Source organism: Nyctibius grandis, chromosome 6, assembly GCF_013368605.1.
Source record: "Nyctibius grandis isolate bNycGra1 chromosome 6, bNycGra1.pri, whole genome shotgun sequence".
Taxonomy (NCBI): domain Eukaryota; kingdom Metazoa; phylum Chordata; class Aves; order Nyctibiiformes; family Nyctibiidae; genus Nyctibius; species Nyctibius grandis.
In genome coordinates, this window is record NC_090663.1 from 34,578,018 (window position 1) to 34,592,357 (window position 14,340).

Consider the following 14,340-nt stretch of genomic DNA (forward strand, 5'->3'; position numbering starts at 1 on the left):
AGATCCTTTTAAGGTGGCAAAATGGGAGGATGAGGGGCAACAGTGTTTTGTAATCCACAACATGCTTTTTTTCTTAGGTAGCAGCAGAAGGAATGTGTTATCTTGAATGATGTTTATAAAGCAATACAAATGAGTCTGTTGGAACAGGAGTTATAGCAGTTGCCAGTTTTCTGTGTTCACCCAGCTTTGTGAAAAGCTTATGTAGGAATTTGTAATGTCATTTAAAAATGCCATTTTTGTAGCTGCGCACATCTCGTGTTATATGAATTGCTCATAAACCTTTGCATATGCCTACATAGTGTATTCTCTGTGGCTCAGGAAACAAGAATCACATGATACTCTACGTCAGTCCTGCTTCTTCTTTTCCTCTCTACTGCTACTTTTCCAAGTACAAGTTCACTGTCACTGGCATTCCAGGAATGAAATCAGGTTGGAATTTCTTCATTCATGATATAGGAACGTCTCTAAATATGAAGATAAAATTGGCTAGACTTTACAAAACACACTTCCTCTAATTCTCTATCCTCTAATGCTATATCTATACCAGTATGTTAAGAACTGGAAAACACTTTAGAACAAGAAAAAACCAGGAAGGACAGGTTGTATCTTACACAAAAACAGAGCAAGACAGCTAGTATGGAAATGCTGTGAGGTTGTAGAGCAGCGTTTAAACTAGAAGCTGGGGAAAAACTGACAAACTCAAAACACCTGGTTCACAGACTGATATGGACTGCGAAGGGGGATGCAGCCTTTTCAGAGGTGCGTTGGCTGTCAGCTAGGAAGACAGATCACATAGCGTAGGGAAGGCAAATCAGACTGCCTACAATGTCAGCTGACCAGAATATTCTAGTGTGGTGAAGCTAGGGCAGAATTTTCAAGGAGCTTTATGTCAGTGCTAGAAGCTTGAGAAATGGATGAAGGAATGAGAATGTGTAGTATCAAACAACAGCCTTGGTATAACAGGCATTCAGAGACCTGATGGGGAAAAAAATAGTCACTAGGACACTGTTGCCAGGCTACTGACTTGAGAATGGCACAGCAGGATATGCGGGTGACAAAGTGGCACCATATGTGAAAGATTACATGGAGTACAACAGTACAGACATCTTACAGGAAAAAAAGAAGCATTGCAGTAGGTCTCCATGGTTGGAAGTCTGTACTGACCTAATAAAAAAAAAAGTCTAATTCTAAAAAAGAATTAGAACTGTGCTAGTGACCCCTGATCAAGACGACAATAGCAATCAGGAAGTGAGACCAGAGGAACTGCAAGTTTCAGACAGGTAGTAATAGTGAGAGATCTCAAGACCACATCCTGATGAGATTAAGTATTTCAGCTTGTGATGAGGTGTAAAGTATTCCAGTGATACATGACTGCCTCCTGAAACAACTAGTAGAACTCAAATAATAACCAAATTAAAAGTTGCAGAAAGTAGCAGCTTGAGTAGTGCATGGGTACTAGCATAAAAGGCATTCATGAGAGAGCTACTCTAGAACAGCAACCACAATACAGTAGTGTTAATACTGTCCTCATTGCAAGAGAGGACAGTCAAAGTGAAACCTGAACTAAAAAGTTACAGCAATGTAGAAATAAAGGCAGTTAATAAACAAAAAACCCACAACAACAAAAAAAGGAACAGTCCAAATAGCAAGACACCTACAAACAGTCTGGGGGCTGTTAAATACTGTATAAGAGGCCCAGGTAAAATGTGCCACAACTCAAAAGAAATAAATACTTACATGGCTCAATAGGAAAGTTACACAGAGGGAGTTCTGTGTTTTGAATGCTGGCAAGAGGCCCAGGAAAACTCACAGCACATCACAGGTCAACTGTAAACATAACAGGTCTAAAAAAATAATCTGAAGATGATGCTCAAGGTGGTAGCATGGTAGCACAGAATTCTTTAAATATATCAAAAGCAGGGGACCAGGTAGGGAGCTAGTGAGAGAGATGATGACAAAGGTTTCAGAAGGGCCACCCACTGATAAAGACTGTGACAGAGAAGCCAAATTCTCTCTAGCAGCTAGGCCAGAAGATCTAGATCAATGTAGTCTAGCACCTTCTGTGTAACTGCTTTAAACAGATAAGCTATATGCTGGCAAGAACTCAGGACCAAATGGCATTTATCAAAGAGCTCTGAAGGAAATCAGGTGTGAGATTGCGGAACTGCTGAGCAAGTGCCTTCACCTATCATTACAGATTGCCTCTGTATCACAGGACTGATGGATTGCCAACACAGCTGTCATCTATAAAAAGGAGAGTCTAGAAGGAAGATTGAGCTACAGACAATGAACAATTTCCAATCCTGATAGGGTGGTCAGGTCTGCAATAAAGAGTAAGTTTACTGAGAGCAAGGGTAAACATAGTCAGCTGAGAAAGGTGTAGGACTCGTATAAAGGAGAATTTAAGCTCACAAAGTTTGGAGAGGGCTAAAATAGTGTCAGAAAAGCACATGGATAAAAATCTTTTGGCACAGCTTTATTAAAGAACCTAATCTGGAATTGGGAGAAAAGTCGTTTTCATTACTTGAAAACCAATTAAAAGATATCAAGCAAAGGATAGGGCTTAATGGTCACTCCTCATGACAGAAAAGTCACCAATGGGACCTTCCCAAAGACTGATGCTGAGACCACCTGAATACATCTTCATCAGTGACCTGTAGAAGGGCATATGCAGTGCAACCTGCATTATAGGTGAGCTCATATGGTGCTGTGCTGATGATATATGCAGTGCAACCTGCATTATAGGTGAGCTCATATGGTGCTGTGCTGATGATATATGCAGTGCAACCTGCATTATAGGTGAGCTCATATGGTGCTGTGCTGATGGGGAGAAAAGTTGGCAAGAACTTCACAAAACTTGATGAATGGGTAAAAAGTTGTCAGGTGAGTATCAATGCACCTAGAGAAAAATAAATCATGCCTTATTCAGCTAAAACTCAGGAAAGAGACAGGAGAGTTCTAACTGAATAGATTTTAATAGAATTGTCAATGTGTGCTGGTAGCCAAAGAAAAGATGTTCAGTGTCATTGGTAGGGGTATGGGTAACAAGACAGAGGACAACACTTTGCAGCTACACAAAATCTCTGTGCACTCCTGTGGAGTGAGTGCTGCATGTATTCTGATCTACACTTCTCAAAGACACAGGGCAGTTCAAGATACAGAAAAGACACTGAGAATTGATCGGGGAGATAGAGTCCTTCCTTATGAAGGCACTCGAAGAACACTGGAACTCTTCACCTGAAAAAGAAAAAACTGAGGAGTGACTATGATTGTGGCTTACAAGTTTATAAATGCATTAGATAAGCTGAGTACAAAACATTAACCAAGTTCTACAACACTAGAACCAATGTGCAGCTGATTTAAAACAGAGGAAGTACATCCTTACTACTTTTTCAAATTCTCTGCCATGGGAGGTTGTAGAGCTAGATGATATCAGCAGGTTTAGAATACAGTCAGAAAATTCGTGGTCACAGTTCCACAAGAAACTCTAGAGGAGAGGCAAGCATGCACTGTTTACCATCCTTAATACAGTAATTCTGGATGCTAGAAAGAGTATGAGGGTAATGGACCACATTCTCTCTGAATAGTATCTCCAATCAGCCAGAACACTCTGCTAGATGGGCTTTTGGTCTGACCTTCTAAGGTGTTTTGTAAGCTCGTTAAGAGCTGTGAAGGAGGAAGGAGGTGACATTAAGAAGACCTCTATGATCTCCTGCAACTTTTGTTCTCTTGACAGCATAAATAAGCAGGCCTGGAAGGCACCAGCAATCAAGGAGGAGGCAGATACAGGTATTAGCAGGGCTCAGGAGGATAAGCAACATTTCAAAAGACTCCAATCCCAAGGCATGTGGTCAGGCAAACCCTGTAGGAAAAAAAAGTACAAAATTTAGCAGAACAAAAATACACAGAGTAATGTATTTAAATTTCAAGTGCTGAGCGACAAGAACACATACAACCACATTTTTAAATATATACATAAATGTGTCATTAACAACTTTAAGACATTTTTATCACGTATGATGCATCAAAAAATCTTTGGATCTTCTTTTGATGCTAGTGCACAACATTTTATGAAGTACTAGAGTGAATGCTATTTGTTGTCTTTCCTTCCTGTTACATTCATAAGGAGCTGATAACTCAGTTCCTGTCGTCTTTCATAGTGATCGCGTCCAGTGCTGTGAATTTGTCACCTTAATTATGGCATTCAGAGTAGTATAGGGACAGGTTGGAGTTTGATTTAAAGAATAAACTGAACCGCTGAGAATCAACACAGCTGTAGCACAGGCAATAAGAACCTCAAGTCTACACACAGCAGGCAATATGGAGTCCTCCATTTTTTATGCTTGCTCTGCTGCATGCTAGATGTTGATGTAGTTGGAATAACATATGTGTTGTCATTAAAGGACCATTTAGATGAAAAGTAAATGATGTATGAATCTGAAGGTGGAGATAAGCAAGCAGTATCTCTTAAAAGTACACAGAGTCTAAATGAGCAGGAGTATGGTACTGAAAAGCTTGATGGCATTTTTCACATTTTTCATGTTTGCAGCAGTAGACACCTACAAACTTGTAAAAAAATAAATTCATACTTGAGGATCAAAGCATAAAGATTTATAGCAGCAAAGCCTTGCAACTGAAGTTGCAAAGAAAGTGGAAAAAAACAAACAAACAAAAAAATCACCATTCTCTTTCCAATCAAATTCAACTCCAGATGCTCTTCAGAACAGACAAATAAAACTCTCCACAGTCACGTAAGTGACATTACCAAGGCTCAGTGTCCTGTTAAGGATCTAGAACAGACCTCTGCATGGATGCAAGTGTCTGGTCAGTCAGACTCACACACAAACTCAGGACCTCATCCTTAAAAGCTTTAAGATGTCTTTAGACCAAGTTAGAAACTCTGGTAGTTATTCTTACAATTCTTTGTTATATATGAACAACTGAGTATGACTTTGCTCTTTATGTTTGGTAGTACTGAATAACTGTATTCAAGAGAAAAACAGCCTATAGTTTTTGCCTGTGATGAAAATGTAATATAGGTGTATTCTTGCATGCTCTAATATAAGTTGAACATTTTATACACTTGTCAGGATTTTGGGGTTTTTTTACCCCCCCTATATTTTCTATCCTAGAGGAATTTCACCCCCATATCTATCTATCCCACACACATGCACACATACACAAGAGTGCCTCGTTAGGAGTTCTTAATGAAGATTTCAGGGCTCTGACAACTTCTTGTTAGAACCTCTCAAATCCAAGAGCAGACATTCATCTATGCACAGTCCCATGTATGAACAGGAGCACTGTATGAAATATGGATACATGCTACAATAAAAGCTACGCAAGTTCAGAGCTCATTGTCTGCCATGTGGCAAACTGGACCCAACACCATCCATAAAGAAAGATTAGGCCAAACAACTCAAGTCTTTTGCTTTCTCTGACATTGTCATATAAAACCAGTATTTGTAGGGGAACAAACCTTCACAGGGTATTTTTAATTTGATGTTGTCTATGCTAAAAACTTAAATTTTGTATGCTCCATTCACCCCAGTTAGCTATACTATTATGCAAGGTACAGCTAACATGAATAAGCAAACCCAAAGTTCTTTCTTTGTGCATCACAATAAGTGTATGATGCCGAAAGAAGCATCTTTCCCTATTTTCAAGGGAGGTTTGTATTGTGCATTAACACAGGTCAGTACATTTTATTTGAGATTAGTAACTTCCGTAACAATAGGCTGTGTGTTGGTCCCTCTAAAACTACTTGAATTAAATAGGGGATATTTCTCCGGTTTGTATTTAGCCTTTCTGCCTTGCATTTTAAAAATGCTTCGCAAGTATAAACAGTAATGAAGAAGCCTCAGAAGTTCCCAAGTTGGAAAGCTTTGTTTTATCTTCTAATGGTTTCATTTTTGCTTTAGGAATCTTACTCTAGAGAGAAAAAAAAGCCTCAAGGTAAGTCATTACTGAGGAGCGCTTCAGGCAAAAACAGTGGAAAATATGAGTTTATCTAGGCTGTAGCACACACACTTCCATAAGTATTTGTTTCCCCTCCAGTAGCACTTGGTGCAGGAGTTTCATTCTCTGGGTTTAAGGATAGAGGACGGGAAGCTTTACATTACATTTAAAGGAGAGCTGTTAGAGTCCTATTCAGTTTTAGTTTGCTTTGTAATAGTATGTATTTTCACTAGCAATGGAGTCAATTTGCAGAATGAAAGTAAACAGAACTGCTTACTTCTTATCTGAAAATACTTTCGTTGGTCAAAGCTAGTGGAAGTTATTGTTAGTATCAGAGGAAGCTTGTAGACAGTTTTTGCCCTCAAGGGGGCTATCTACCACCAGCATATCTGATGGCAAGTAATAAATCACCTCAATACTGAGGCCAGATTTGGCCATCCATCTGCGTCGATAGAAAGTTCTCCCTAGTTAAGGTATTTGGAGCTAGGAATAATTGTACCTGGTGCAGAACAGCCTTTAGCCCTTCCTTTTCTATAATTACTCACTCTCCTCAGCTGTGTTGAACCAATTCTTTCACCCACCTTCCTCTTGGATAGGGTCATGGCAGGTTGATGGCCCTACTACTATGGCACTTAAAATACTCATCAGCTAACTGTGGCTCAGATGCCCTGTTTTCTCCAGGCTCTCCTCTCGTATCTCTGACTCGCCACTTGTAAGGCAGAGCCACAGATCTCAACTGGATTGTGCTGTGACTTTTCTCAGAGAATTTCATTAACCCCAGAGGTGTCCAGCCCCAGCCCAAAGCTCCCTGCCCTTACACATGGTGTTTCCCATGGCTGCCTGACCCAAGCAGCCTCTCACCTTTGCCACCTTCCCTGCTAGTCTCCTCCTAAGTTGATCATCTCTCAGAAGAGGGCTTGGCTGGCCCGATGCCCCTGCCCTTTGAAGCAGAATGGTCTTTTCCTTTTCACAGTGTATGTATTGTAAAACCATAAGGGGAAACAAAGCTAAAAATTTGCCTCTGCTCTATGGTGTCACATTAGTCCAGAGAGGCCTTCCCACAGGTAGCAGCCCATTTGTTTCTGGAGGACAGGCTGAAAGCACAACAGAAAAACAGATACAGTTTTGCAAAAATAAATAAAGTTTGTGAACAGTATTTTCATGCAAACACTGCAATTACTTGCACCTAAGATCTTCAATCAACATTATCATGTGACAAATACTTGAATACAGAGAACATGTAGAAAGAGCAGAGTAAGCATTTCTCCAGCACTTCTCCTTCAGTGAGGGAGGGATGTAGTCACAGTTCATTGGCTTTATAATGCTGCGTCTATCCTGACGCCATTGTAGGTTGATGTCATACTTACCCTCACAGCTCAGTTATTTAGGAATTTTTATAAGTTCTGAGAATTTTAATGTGCATTTAAAATGCTGCAAGTTAAGAAATTGATGACAGAAATGGTACAGCTTCATCCTACATGCCTTTTGGTAATCACGTCTGTCAAAAGCCTTAGCCCAGCAGTGCCCAGTTCTCATGTAAGAGCTGTCTCAGGGGTATTTCCTCAAAGGCAGACAAGATTTCCTGCTGGGCGTATAGCTGCTTCCCCAGACCAGTTCCACAAAAGAAGTGTGTAAGCCACAGGCACACACATCACAGCAAAACCTAAGACTACATTTTAGTTCACAGAATAAAAACAGTGAAAGCATTCATGCCAGTGTATCATGGTAGTAAACAAAGCCACTATCATTTATCACAGAATCACAGAATCACAGAATGTTAGGGATTGGAAGGGACCTCGAAAGATCATCTAGTCCAATCCCCCTGCCGGAGCAGGATTAACTAGACCATATCACACAGGAACGCGTCCAGGCGGGTTTTGAATGTCTCCAGAGAAGGAGACTCCACAACCTCTCTGGGCAGCCTGTTCCAGTGTTCGGTCACCCTCACCGTAAAGAAGTTTTTCCTCATATTTATGTGGAACCTCCTGTGTTCCAGCTTGCACCCATTGCCCCTTGTCCTGTCAAGGGATGTCACTGAGAAGAGCCTGGCTCCATCCTCATGACACTTGCCCTTTACATATTTATAAACATTAATGAGGTCACCCCTCAGTCTCCTCTTCTCCAAGCTAAAGAGACCCAGCTCCCTCAGCCTCTCCTCATAAGGGAGATGTTCCACCCCCTTAATCATCTTTGTGGCTCTGCGCTGGACTCTCTCTAGCAGTTCCCTGTCCTTCTTGAACTGAGGGGCCCAGAACTGGACACAATATTCCAGATGCGGCCTCACCAGGGCAGAGTAGAGGGGGAGGAGAACCTCTCTCCACCTGCTGACCACACCCCTTCTAATACACCCCAGGATGCCATTGGCCTTCTTGGCCACAAGGGCACATTGCTGGCTCATGGTCATCCTGCTGTCCACTAGGACCCCCAGGTCCCTTTCCCCTACGCTGCTCTCCAACAGGTCTGTCCCCAACTTGTACTCATACCTGGGGTTGTTCTTGCCCAGATGCAGGACTCTACACTTGCCCTTGTTATATTTCATTAAGTTTCTCCCCGCCCAACTCTCCAGCCTGTCTAGGTCTCTCTGAATGGCTGCGCAGCCTTCTGGTGTGTCAGCCACTACTCCCAGTTTGGTGTCATCAGCAAACTTGCTGACAGTGCACTCTATTCCCTCATCCAAGTCATTAATGAATATATTGAATAGAACTGGTCCTAGTACCGACCCTTGAGGGACTCCACTAGACACAGGCCTCCAACTGGACTCTGTCCCATTGACCACCACTCTCTGGCTTCTTTCCTTCAGCCAGTTCACAATCCACCTCACTACCCGATCATCCAGACCACACTTCCTCAGTTTAGCTGCGAGGATGCTGTGGGAGACCGTGTCAAACGCTTTACTGAAATCGAGATAGACCACATCCACAGCTTTACCATCATCTATCCACCGGGTTATGTCCTCATAAAAGGCTATCAAGTTGGTTAAGCATGACTTTCCCTTGGTGAAGCCATGTTGACTGCCCCTAATGATCCCCCTATCCTTGATATGCCTAGAGACAGCACCAAGAACAAGTTGTTCCATTACCTTTCCAGGGATGGAGGTGAGGCTGACCGGTCTATAGTTACCCGGGTCCTCCTTCCTGCCCTTTTTGAAGACTGGAGTGACATTCGCTTTCCTCCAGTCCTCAGGCACCTCTCCCGTTGCCCACGACTTAGCAAAGATGATGGAGAGTGGCCTAGCGATGACTTCCGCCAGCTCCCTCAGCACCCGCGGGTGCATCCCATCAGGGCCCATGGATTTATGGACGTCCAGGTTGCTTAATTGGTCCCTGACCCAGCCCTCATCAACCAAGACAGATTCCTCCTCTATCCTGACTTCTTCTGGGGCCTCAGGGGTCCGGGGCTCCTCAGGACAGCCTCCAGCAGTATAGACAGAGGCAAAGAAGGCATTCAGTAACTCTGCCTTCTTTTTATCCTCTGTCTCCAGGGCACCCACCTCATTCATCAGTGGGCCTACATTGCCTCTAGTGTTGGCTTTACCTGCAATGTATTTGAAGAAGCCCTTTCTGTTGTCCTTGACCTCTCTTGCAAGGTTTAATTCCAAGGAGGCCTTAGCTTTCCTAATTGCCTCCCTACATCCTCTGACAACAGACTTATATTCCTCCCAAGTGGCCAGCCCCTCCTTCCATGATCTGTACACCCTCTTCTTCCACTTGAGTTTGCCCAGCAGTTCCCTGTTTAACCATGCAGGTCTCCTGGTACCCTTTCTTGACTTCCTACCTGCTGGGATGCTCTGATCTTGAGCTCGGAAGAAGCAGTCCTTGAATGCTAACCAACTATCTTGAGCCCCCTTACCTTCTAGTACCCTGTCCCATGGGATTTCCCCTAGCAATTGCTTGAAAAGGCCAAAGTTGGCCCTCCTGAAGTCCAGGGTTGTAATTCTGCTAGCTATTCTGTTCCTGCCATATGAGATCCTGAACTCTACCATCTCATGGTCGCTACAACCAAGGCTGCCCTCAACCTTCAGCGCTTCAACCACACCCTCCTTGTTAGTGAGGATAAGATCCAGCAGCGCTCCTCTCCTAGTTGGCTCATCCACCATTTGCATCAGAAAGTTATCATCAATGCACTGGAGGAACCTCCTGGACTGAGGATGGCTGGCTGAGTAGGCCTCCCAGCAAATATCAGGGTAGTTGAAATCCCCCATGACAACCAGGCCCTGTAACTGAGAGACTGCTCTCAGCTGCCTGTAGAAGGCCTCATCACCCTCCTCATCCTGATCCAATTTATAATTAAGGCAGACAGGCAACACTGAAAAATCTAGCCACCACAGCTTTAGATACAGGATTTTTCATGTTTTAAACTGTTGCCAGGTGAGGCAATTCTTAAGGGGTCAAGAAAATTAGTCTTAAGTGGCTACATACTTAATTATCCAAATGTCATAAGGTCTCAAGACTTCTGTGCCCACAGAGAATCCTGCTAGGAGAAATCTGAAGTCTCCGTGGTTTCTCAGGGATGCTCAAGACATCAGTGTCCTCTGATGGACAACTCATGGTTACTCACATCCTAGTGTTCATATCCATAAAAAAACACCAAAACCCACAGATGCTACCACTCATGCTCTTCAGAGTTATATTAACCATCACCAACAGGTAAACCAGCTGATACAACCCAGGAACTATTGAGATATTAATTAACATTCAGATTTATTTTTCTTGTGGTTCCCTCACCAGAAATTGCTTCCACAAAACATCTCTAAATATCCTACATCTCTTTCCCTATGTATTCAGGGACATATGAATGCCTCTGGGGTCTCTGTTTATTATGAAATTAAGTTGCATGAAAAACTGAAAAAACATTTTGATCACTAAGAGCTCTTCAACAGCAGTGCATAATATAAGAAGGGCATAACATATAACCAGTGCACAATGAGCCAAGCTTGTCCAGTATCGTGTATTAAACCTGTCTTCTGCTTAAAACCCTCATTTCATGGTCTTTCTTTCAGCTTCCTTTCTTGCCAAATCTTAGGCATATTTAAAAACCCTAAAAATTTACTGTTCCTTTAAGAGGCTCTCTGCTACTGTTAGTGCACAGGTATCATCACTTTTCTTTCTGAAGTGGCTTAGTACTTTCAAGTGTCATTCACACTGAGCGATACCCGAAGAAGTGCATTAAGAGCCTTTGGTTTCAATTGGTTGTGCTTTCTGGATTACTCTTCCTTCAAACGGCTGTCTCATTCATTTCGGGAAAACATTAACATTTAATGTCATCACAGACTTAAGCAGATATTTATCATGCTTTTGAGGGAGGGAATTTCCTTTTTTGTGGGTCGCAATTTTGGTGACACTAACATAAATCAGCACCAAAGGATGCTCTAGTGTTTCATGCATTAATAAAGACAAAAAACTGGGCAAGATAATAGAGATAAATGAAGATGTATACTAGAATGCTTTGATACAGACTAGCTTTCAGCATGATTTGCAGATGGGGTAAAGCAAGCAGCAATACTCCCATGAGTGTCAGAAGTCTAAAAGCAAGAGTACTGCTTAACAGGTAGATTTATAATATTATCATATCAGTGGATTTATAGATAAATTATAGCTACAAAATGTACTTGTGATACATAGCAGGCTCTCAGTTATCACGTTAGCTGCAGTTTACTAACAGGTATGTTCATGCAAGCTTTCCTGGTGTCCACACTTGCCATACTTTCCAAACCAATGTTTGTATTGTGAAGAAATAATGGAATTAGGCCTCATTCTCCCCATAAATATTATATGCATTCAGATACGTTATGTGCTGATAATCCTTTATTTAAACTTATGTGTTAGTTGCAGTCAACACTATATGGTATTCTGGTAAGTAACTGAAAAGTGTACTCCTAAATAACATAACTAAAAGCGGAAAGCCATGTTTGTTGCAAGGAACTGCTGGCATCTGGTGCTTAGTGTTACAGCCTACACAAAGAACCTAACTGCAGTATTGTTAGAAGACAGAACACAAAATAAAGCTTTTGCATAATACTAATTATAGGATATGGCTGGGAAGAGTTCATTCAACCCATACTCTGTACAGAGAGGATGCTGCAGGTGATTTGAGCTTAACCAAACAACTATCTTCGGTGCTATTACCTCCACCAAAGGAAGGTTTCTCCATTTCCAGGTAGCCATAAAACAAAGAGCATCCGATGGTCTCTAGTGGAGAAGATAACCAAGTTTCTGAAACAATTAATTCAGCTGACTAAAGCAGAAAATTTAGTTGCCTTTCTAAATTACTACCAGCATATTTTTTGCTATATATGCCACCATCATCTCTCAGATGGATTAAATGCAAATATTGCAAATTAGGTATTTTATCACATAGGCTACACCAGCTGATACAGGATGCTGGGTCATGCCTCATACACAAACTAGCTAAGGTAAATAGATAGTCTGCAATCAGCACTTCATTATTATTATTATGGAATCAATCTCCAAAACAAAATCAGTTCCATTAAGTAATTTGACGGGAAGAAGAACCACAACATAAGTGGTTGCTCTCAACAATGAAATCCTAGAAAACACCTAAGGAACAACAGTACAAAGTCTTATTTTCAGCTTTGATGGGAAGTTGATTACAATTATATCAAAACCCAATAATAAGCATGCTTTATTCTTTTTACAGACCATAGTTTTCATCAGGTAATAGCTTGTCGATTGCTGTGGCCTTTCAGTTCAGCACCAAATACCGCATCTACTATAGAGCTAGATGCCAAAAATTATGGAAAGAGGTACAGATATTCTAAGCCATGATCCCGTAAAGGTGCGTATACAAGCACATTTAAGTACAAGTATTTTGTGAGCTTAAAAGTAGTAGATGCGTAGTCAGAGCCATTAAGGAAGGTAGTTAGATGTGTGTACATAGGGCACAAATCGGAAAACACTAATCGCTTATCAGTTGCTGAGTAACTTTGGGAATTGGAGAGCAATTTGTTAACTTCTACATAGAGATAATGCTTCTTAAGCACCTTGAAATGAAAGGTAATGTTCACACATACAGTATTACTGTTTTCTGATTAGTTTTATTTTTTAAAAAGCAATAGTAAATCTTCAAGATAAACCTCTTCACCTCATATCCATAATTTGTACATAAGTATAAATTATAGTATTCCCTTGTTAAATCTAATATAATCCAAAGCACTGGAAATTTATTGATGTTTTATTGTGTTTCTTCAATTACAGTTAATCATTAAAGAAGAGTAGCTATCTCTTAGTGTTACTAATGTTTTTTCTTGAATCACTATACTTTTCTTAGTACACAGTCAGCTTTTCTTGATCCCATCCAACATAACAGGATTCAGCAAGTTATCCAGAAAATATTATTTAGAACCTATGTCTCATCCCTTTAGCAGTTCATTGTTCTAAATTATCTAAAACATGTATTATATTTAGCCTCAAGAAAACATTGATTTTAAAGCAAATCTGATTATTGTTCACAAAAAAAAGGACAATACTACACAATTAGTCATATCCTTAGAGTAAATATTTTAAGACTAGAGGATATAGGAGTAATTTGGCTTGTGGATCTGACATGTAGCCTTCTATGTAATTAGGATTACAGCTTTATGAGATACATAATAATGAATAATCCTGGCTTATAAAAGCAACAACTATATTTTACATTAATCTTTTCTTATGCAAAGTAGTTGTCTTCCTACTTAGGAATAATTGATTGGTTACCAATTTGCTCAGTTTAGGAGACCGCTGGACTGAGTTCTTCTTCACTCGTGCTTCCAGCAGGCACACATTTGCACTAATTATCAGTATTATCTTCAAAGTCCCAATCAAAAATGACATGGCAAGAACATGAGTGCATAGTATTTCTGATAAAGAGATTGAATCAAGCTTAGAAGTCTCATACTAAAAAGCAACTTTATATTTACAAGTTATGGCTCCTGTACCTATTACTTCAGTTACTACTTTCAACACAGTAAGTCAAGACTATAAAAAGCAAAAGAGAGCATGCAACATGAAACTGAAAAACATGGAACATTTCCAGTTATAAATGCAAATTATGAATTTCCATTATTTCCAAGCAGATGTGAGTTCAAGATGATGGTAAAGGTAGCTGGAATGTGGATAAATAAAATCAATTGATCAAAATGAAAATAAGAAAGAACCTATGCACCTATATACCATTTTTCCCTCCATCTGCACATAGTTGTCATGGATATTGTGATGGAAGGTACAGGTTGTTTGCTTAATTTACTAGCATTAAATAGCCCTAGGGTTTTGTTCAAGGTGAGCACAGACAAAAAGGCAGCTTTGCTCCCAGTCAGACACAACCCCAGGAGTGAAGGACATGGCACGCTCCCCGAGGGTGCTGTGCCTCTTCTTCTGGCACAGGCTT